Below are 8,795 nucleotides of genomic sequence, written 5' to 3'. Positions count from 1 at the left end.
AGTCTCCCATCCATGTATTAACAAAGTCCAATACTGCTTTGCTTCAAAAATCAAATGAGATTGGGCATATCCAGTGTGGTGTGGCTTTAGATAAGCTTTGTGGTTTCTGTTAGAGCTCTTCTACTTCTAACTACTGGTACATTAATGAATATGTATAAGGTTGTAGTTTATCCAATATGCCTTTACTACCTTACCTTTCAACCCCCCCTCCCCTCTTCTCCTTATAGCTTCCTTAGTTCTCTCCTCCTCATGTGTGCGTTATTTGTTTTCTCATACGTCCTAGATGATGCTGGGGTCACATTAAGAACCTTGGGGTATAGACTGGATCCGCAGGAGACATGGGCACTTTAAGACTTTCAAAGGGTGTGAACTGTCTCCTCCCTCTATGCCCCTCCTCCAGACTCCAGTTTTAGTATTGTGCGCAGTGATACTGGATGCACTACAGGGGAGCTCTACTGAGTTTCTCTGAAAAGACTTGTTAGTTTTTTTTATTTTCAGGGAGGCTGCTGGCAACAGTCTCCCTGCTTCGTGGGACTTAGGGGAGAGAAGTATGACCAACTTCTAGTGAGTTCAATAGCTCTGCTTCAGGCTGACAGGACACCATTAGCTCCTGAGGGTGCTGATCGCTGGGTACGCCTAGATGCACACTCCCGCAGCCTGCCGTCACCCCCTTACAGAGCCAGAAGACAGGTGAGTAGCAGAAGAACAGAAGACTTCTTCTCCAGTGATGGCATTCTGAGGTACCGAGCAGCGAGCGGAACGCTGCGCGCCATGCTCCCACACAAACACAGGCACTGCAGGGTGCAGGGCACAGGGGGGGGGGGGGCACCCTGGGCAGCATAAATTCCTCACAAAAGGCTGGAAAAAGTGGACATTAGTGCCTGGGCACTGTCCTTACCCCGCTAGCGTAATTAATTATTTCTGAGCAGGACAAATACGCGCCATTACAGTAGCGGGGCTTCTTCCTCACCTCACCAGAACATCTTTAGAGCATTACAAGTCTATCACTATAGAGTTTATTATTTCCCAGACTGTGTACTTTTGGCGCTGGATTGTGAGCTGAAAAATCCTCTGTGTCCCTCTGACAGATTTACTGACGGTCTGTCCCCCATAAGCCGATGTGTCTGTGGGTACTTGGTACATGTGTGTCAACATGTCGATGGCTGAATGTTTTTCCCAAGAGGAAACTATATTAGGAATGCAGACATATGATGGTGGCCCTGTTGGCACCACCAATAACTGACTGGGTAAAAGTTTCAGTAATATCAGAGTAAGGTTGGATAAATCTGTGTCCCAGACACAGACGTAGAGAATAGATGTGATGTTCTTGGCTATGTTTCTTTTCCCTCAGGCCCCGCGGGGTCGCAAAAATGTTATTTTGCCCAGTTACTACACACTGATACTGACACGGATACTGATTCCTATGTCGACCATAATGTTTCCTGATTAGATCCAATATTGGCAAGGAGCATTCAGTACATGATTGTGGATATTAAGGACATATTAAAATCACTGAAGACCCTGCTGTTCCTGAGAAAGGGGTCTATATGTATGTATATATAGATATATAATGAAAGCTGATGTAACGTTCCTCCATCTCTGTTTGAGAAAGTCTGGGCCAGCTCGACAAGATGGTTTCAAATCCCCAAAAGGATTCTGGTTGTTTATTCATTTCCCGCCGCGGACAGAATAAAGTGGGAGTCACCCCCTGTTCTGCACGGGGCCCTGTCACAAATCCAGCGGATCGTATGCAGGAAGCTACATTATTTCTAGTTATGTAACCAAGGGTACATTACTTAGACCTGCCATTACATGTGCATGGGTGAGTAGTAGTATTCAAGAATTGGTCGAATACCTTGTCATCCGATATAGATACCTTGGAGAGATGGGATACTCCTTACGTTGTATCATATCAAGGACACTGCAGCATACTTACGTGAGACTGCAAGGGATATAGGACTCTTGAGTTCACGGGCCAATTTCATGGCAGTCTCGGATAGGAGGGCATTGTGGATTCACCAAGAGAATGCTGATGCTGACTCCAAGAAGAAAGGGAGTCCCTTCCCTATGAAGGTGAAGCGTTGTTTGGTGACTGCCTAGTTAATTTGATCTCGGCAGCTCCCGCAGGTAAGTCAACCTTCTTGCCCTATGTTCCCTCCCAACGGATGAAGACGCATCATTATCTGATGCAGTCATTTCGGCCCAATAGATATGCAAGAAGTTAAGATTCCCCTTTCTTTGCAGGTAGAGGAAGGAGAAGAGGGAAGAGGTCTGCATCCTCTTCAAGATCGCAGGAGCAGAGATCATCCTCTGCTTCTGCCAAATCCACCGCATGACGCTGGGGCTCTCTTGCAGGAGCCCGCACCAGTGGGGGCACGTCTAAAACTCTTCAGTCAGTTCCGGATTCATTCGGACATGGACTCGTGTGTTTTACAAATAGTGTCCCAAGGGTACAAACTGGGGTTTCAAGACGTTCCCCCTCACCGATTGTTCAAATCGGCTTTAGTCAGCAGGGAGAAGGTTTTTATTCAAGCCTCTTCGTGGTCCCTAAGCCGGACAGCTCAGTCAGACCAATCTGAAATCTGAAATCCCTCAATTTCTACCTAAGGAAATTAAATTTCAAGATGGAATCTCTCAGTGCAGTGATCTCCAGTCCGGAGGAAGGAGATTTCATGGTTTTGGTAGACATAAAGGATGCCTACTTACATGTTCCCATTTAGCCTCTGCATCAAGCTACCTGAGGTTTGCAATTCAGTATTGCCATTACCAATTTCAGACATTGCCGTTTGGTCTGTCCACGGCTCTGAGGATTTTCACCAGGGTGATCGCAAGCAAGGAGTAACAATTATCCCGTACTTGGATGATCTTTTGATAAAGGCGAAATCCAGGGACCAGTTAGTGCAAAACATTGCACTCTCCCTGACAGTTCTTCAACAACATAGTTGGCTCCTAAACTTGCCAAAATCGCAGTTGGTCCCAATGACGCGGTTGTTGTTTTTGGGAGTGATACTGGACACAGAAGAGGTTTTCTTCCAGTGGAAAGGCTCTGGAGATCCAGAGTCTGGTCAAACAAATTCTGAAACCAGCAAGAGTGTTAATCCATCAGTGCATTTGGTTGCTGGGTAAGATGGTTGCGGCCTACGAGCCCATTCAGTTTGGCTGGTTCCATGCCAGAGTGTTCCAGGGGGACCTGTTGGACAAGTGGTCCGGATCCCACCTACACACGCACCGGAGGATAATCCTGTCTTCCAAGACCAGAATCTCACTCCATTGGTGGCTGCACAGTTCTCACCTCCTAGAGGGGCGAAGGTTCGGGATCCAGGACTGGATCCTAGGGACCATGGATGCAACCCTCCGAGGCTGGGGAGCAGTCACACAGGGGGAAAACGTCCAAGGAAGATGGTCAAGTCGGGAAAGTTGTCTCCACATAAATGTTCTGGAGTTAAGGGCCATTTAATAACTGCAGACACAGTACGCACTGGGACGGGTGCCCAGCATCCTCTACGGAATAAGAGAAAAGGATTTACCTGTAGGTATTAAAATCCTATTTTCTCTAACGTCCTAGAGGATGCTGGGGACTCCGTAAGGACCATGGGGATAGACGGCTCCGCAGGAGACATGGGCACTTTAAGAAAGACTTTAGTTCTGGGTGTGCACTGGCTCCTCCCTCTATGCCCCTCCTCCATACCTCAGTTTGATACTGTGCCCAGTGGAGACTGGGTGCTTTTCAGGAGCTCTCCTGAGCTTTCTGACAGAAAGTATTTTGTTAGGTTTTTAATTTTCAGGGAGCACTGCTGGCAACAGACTCCCTGCATCGAGGGACTGAGGGGAGAGAAGCAGCCCTACTCTCCGAGTTGCAAGGTCCTGCTTCTTAAGCTACTGGACACCATTAGCTCCAAAGGGATTAGCTCCAAAGGGATTGGTACGCAGGATCTCACCCTCGCCGTCCGTCCCAGAGCCGCGCCGCCGTCCCCCTCGCAGAGCCGGAAGATAGAAGCCGGGTGAGTATGAGAAGAAAAGAAGACTTCAGAGGCGGCAGAGGACTTCATGATCTTCATTGAGGTAACGCACAGCACTGCAGCTGTGCGCCATTGCTCCCATACACCTCACATACTCCGGTCACTGTAAGGGTGCAGGGCGCAGGGGGGGCGCCCTGGGCTGCAATATAAACCTCTTTTTGGCAGAAATATAACATATATACAGCTGGGCACTGTATATATGTATGAGCCCCCGCCAATTGTACAGTTTAAGCAGGACAGAAGCCCGCCGCCGAGGGGGCGGGGCTTCTCCCTCAGCACTCACCAACGCCATTTTTTCTCCACAGCACCGCTGAGAGGAAGCTCCCCGGACTCTCCCCTGCTTATACCACGGTAGACAAGAGGGTTGAAAAGAGAGGGGGGGGGGGGCACATAATTTGGCGCAAATTACTTACAGCAGCGCTACTGTGCAAACATTAAGTTACTGTGCTATTCCTGGGTTATATAGCGCTGGGGTATGTGCTGGCATACTCTCTCTCTGTCTCTCCAAAGGGCAGAGCCGGCCATAGGCATAGGCAAACTAGGCAATTGCCTAGGGCATTTGATATGCCTAGGGGCATCAGCAACTTCTGCTGATTAAAATGATATGCGGCATGCCTATATTCTGTGTGTAGCATTTCATATGCAGATACAGCTACAGTCTCACACAGTATATAGGCGTGCTGCATATCATTTTAATCGGCAGAAGCTGCGTGTGCATCCTAACAACATAGCAATGCAAATAAGATGCATTTTAATAAAAAAAAGGTGCCCCAACGTTAGCATTGAGGCAAGATTTATGAGGACACATCTGTATCCAAGCAGAGGCAGAGGTCACAGTGTTAGTGGCAGTGTGAGTGCTGTGTGCATGTGAGTGGGTTGATTGTGCAGTAGTGTTCGGAATATGAGTAAGGAGCATTATGTGTGTCATGTAAAAATGCATTAATAATGTGCAACATATGGGTAAGGGGCACTATGTGTGTCATTATGTGTATAAGGGCATTAATAATGTGCGGCATATGTGTAAGGGACATTGGTGGTCATTTCGAGTTGTTCGCTCGGTAATTTTCTTCGCATCGCAGCGATTTTCCGCTAATTGCGCATGCGCAAGGGTGGTCATTCCGAGTTGTTCGCTCGGTAATTTTCTTCGCATCGCAGCGATTTTCCGCTAATTGCGCATGCGCAATGTTCGCTCTGCGACTGCGCAAAGTAAATTTGCTATGCAGTTAGGTATTTTACTCACGGCATTACGAGGTTTTTTCTTTGTTCTGCTGATCGTAGTGTGATTGACAGGAAGTGGGTGTTTCTGGGCGGAAACTGGCCGTTTTATGGGTGTGTGTGAAAAAACGCTGCCGTTTCTGGGTAAAACGCGGGAGTGTCTGAAGAAACGGGGGAGTGTCTGGGCGAACGCTGGGTGTGTTTGTGACGTCAAACCAGGAACGAAACTGACTGAACTGATCACAGTTGTCGAGTAAGTCTGGAGCTACTCAGAAACTGCTAAGAAGTGTCTATTCGCAATTCTGCTAATCTTTCGTTCGCAATTTTGATAAGCTAAGATTCACTCCCAGTAGGCGGCGGCTTAACGTGTGCAATGCTGCTAAAAGCAGCTTGCGAGCTAACAACTCGGAATGAGGGCCATTATGTGTAAAAGGGCATTAATAAAGGTTGTCATAATGTGTAAGACGCATTATGTTTATAAGGACATTAGTGATGTGTCTCATATGTGTAAGGGGCATTACTGTGTGGAATTATGTGTATAAATGCATTACTAATGTGTGGCATTATGTGTATAAGGTGCTCTAATATGTAGCGTTGCGTATAGAAAGGGCATTTACTGTGTCGTCTAATGTGAATAAAGAGCAATAGGGTGTGGTGTAATGTAAATAAGGAGCAATTCAGTGTGATGTAATGTGAATAAGGAGCACTACTGTGAGAAGTAACGTTTATAAGGTAAAGTAATACTACTGTGGGATGTAATGTGAATTATGGACACTATCGCGTGATCAAATGTGAATAAAATTGCAGTACTGTGTGGCGGAATTTTAATTGGGGGTACTATTGTGAGGACATGCCCATTGCCAGCAAAAACACACCCCTTTTTGGACTGTGCGCCAAATGTGCGAACTGTTCCTGTTTAAAATATAGGGGGTACAAACACCAAAATAAGTACTGTTATGGGTGAGGGTTGATGGTGCTGGGAAAGAGGTGCAAGGTCAGAGGCGGAACCAGCGGTGGTGCTAGGGGGCACCAGGCAAAATCTTGCCTAGGGCATCATATTGGTTAGGGCCAGCTCTGCCAAAGGGCCTTGTGGGGGAAATGTCTTCAGTAAAAGCATTCCCTGTGTGTGTGGTGTGTCGGTACGCGTGTGTCGACATGTCTGAGGAAGAAGGCTATATTAGAGAGGAGCGGGAGCAAATGAATGTGGTGTCTCCGCCGACACCTGATTGGATGGATATGTGGAATGTTTTAAATGCTAGTGTAAACTCATTGCACAAAAGATTAGACAAGGCTGAAGCTTTGGGACAGTCAGGGTCTCAACCCATGCCTGATCCTATGTCGCAGGGACTGTCAGGGTCTCATAAGTGCCCACTATCCAGATTGTTGACACAGATACCGACACGGATTCTGACTCCAGTGTCGATTACGATGATGCAAAGTTACAGCCAAAATTGGCAAAATACATTTGATATATGATTATGGCAATAAAAGATGTTTTGCACATCACAGAGGAGCCCCCTATCCCTGACAAGAGGGTACATATGTACAAGGGAAAGAAGCCTGAGGTAACCTTTTCCCCTCACACGAGCTGAACGAGTTATGTGAAAAAGCTTGTGAATCTCCTGCAGATTTCCAAAAGGATTCTTATGGCGTATCCTTTCCCATCAACGGATAGGTTACGATGGGAATCCTCCCCTTGGGTGGACAAAGCATTAACACGCTTATCCAAGAAGTTAGCCCTCCCGTCCCAGGATGCGGCTAGCCTCAAAGAGTCTGCTGACCGCAAACAGGAGATTACCCTGAAGTCCATTTATACACATTCAGGTACCTTACTCAGACCGGCAATTGCGTCGGCCTGGGTGTGTATGTGTAGTGCTGTAGCGGCATGGACGGATACTCTAGATAAGGATACTATTTTATTGCCCCTGGGGCATATAAGAGATGCTGTCCTATATATGTGTGTATGCAAACTACAGGTGGTGCTGCATGGCTCACACCCTTTTACTTGTCTTGTAGAGCAACTCTGGAGCTGTTACTGGGTCCAGCTGCTGCAAGAAATCAGCTTGAATGCTTCAGGGGCTGGGGCATGGCCAACATGAGCCCCACACTGATGGGGGTGTATAAAGCGATCTAGGGGTCATCCAAGCGCAACCCCACAAAGGCCGCCATGCCCTGCGTGACCATTTTCTCTTTTCATATGCAGACGAGGGTTGCAGCCAACTATACCCATTGCTTGGATGACATCACCATATGCGAATCCATCTGCTGCAGGCCTTCCCCCAGGAATGCTTGCACTAGTTGTTGCATTTGGTTTGTTGTTTGGGGGGTGCTTCAGTATTAGGCAGCCTTCTGCCCTCACACATTCGTCTGAAAATGTGTTCTCCCTGCAGTTGTTGTCCCCAGATGAGAGTTCCCTTGTGCTGCCTCAGTTGAATCTCCTTTACTTGACGGAGGTGTGCCTGAGCAGCGGCCCTCCCCAGCCCTATCTCAAATCATACTTATTTTGCTTAGGTGATACCATGGTCATGAAGATTGTTTTCCCAGGGTGAGGTTCATTCATTGCATTCTGGGTATGCTGACCTCTGTGATTTCCCCAAATGTGGGAATCTCGACTGCATAATTTGTGGTAGGGGGGGGGGACTGCATTTGTGCTTTCCCCTGGTTGGCTCTGGTATAATTTAGATCTCATTGTCTCAGGTCTCTCTCCCGCCTAGTTTGCTGTCTGTTTCCACTTCTCTTTTCTTGAGCCCCTCCCTTCTATGCCCTTGCGCACTATCCTGACTTCTCCCGTCTGCTTACTTTGTGCCTTCCAACGCACAATGCGAACTACAGGTGGTGTTGCAGGGCCCACACCCTTTTATTTGCATTACAGAGCAGCTCTGGAGCTGTTACAGTGCCCAGCTGCTGCAAGAAATCAGCTTGAATGCTTCAGGGGCTGGGGCATGGCCAACATGAGCCCCACACCAAAGGAGGGTGGGGGGTGTTCAATGCGAACTAGGGGTCATCCAAGCGCCCCTTTTCTCTTTTCATATGCAGATGAGGGTTCCAGCCAACTTTGGCCCACTGCTTGGATGACATCACCGTATGCAAATCCGTCTGCTGCAGACCTTTCCCCAGGAATGCTTGTACTAGTTGTTGCATATGGTTTGATGTTTGAGGGTGCTTCAGTATTAGGCAGCCTTCCGCCCTCTCATTTTCATCTGAAAAGATGTGGTCTCCCTGCAGTTGTTGTCCCCAGACAAGAGTTCCCTTGTGCTTCCTCAGTTGAATCTCCTTAACTTGACGGGGGTGTGCTCGAGCAGCCGCCCTCCACAGCCCTATCCCAACACATGCTTTTCTTGCGTATGAGATCTCTTGATCATGAAGATAGTTCTCACAGGGTGAGGTTCATCCATTACATTTTAAAGTAGGAAGGTACAAATTACATATTCAAATTACATATATGTGCTGGATTCAAATGTTTTCCCCCCTTCCTTTCTCAATTGTGCCCATCAGCAGCTATTCTAATGTTGCTGCCAATGGGTGTGACACATTCATTTCTTCTGTGGGGTACACTGGACT

The 8,795-nt window shown here is 47.6% G+C and overlaps 1 non-coding gene across 1 annotated transcript; it reads left to right on the top strand.

Annotated features, from left to right (window-relative positions):
* The first annotated feature begins 7,728 nt into the window (after positions 1-7,728).
* Positions 7,729-7,895, top strand: LOC134951175 (U1 spliceosomal RNA). The gene has a single exon (XR_010183965.1). It is a non-coding gene; the product is annotated as a U1 spliceosomal RNA (small nuclear RNA).
* Positions 7,896-8,795: the final 900 nt, after the last annotated feature.

This window comes from Pseudophryne corroboree, chromosome 8, assembly GCF_028390025.1.
Source record: "Pseudophryne corroboree isolate aPseCor3 chromosome 8, aPseCor3.hap2, whole genome shotgun sequence".
In the NCBI taxonomy this organism is placed as follows: Eukaryota; Metazoa; Chordata; class Amphibia; order Anura; family Myobatrachidae; genus Pseudophryne; species Pseudophryne corroboree.
Note: the sequence above shows the minus strand (reverse complement) of the source record. Positions and strands in the feature narration are given on the sequence as shown.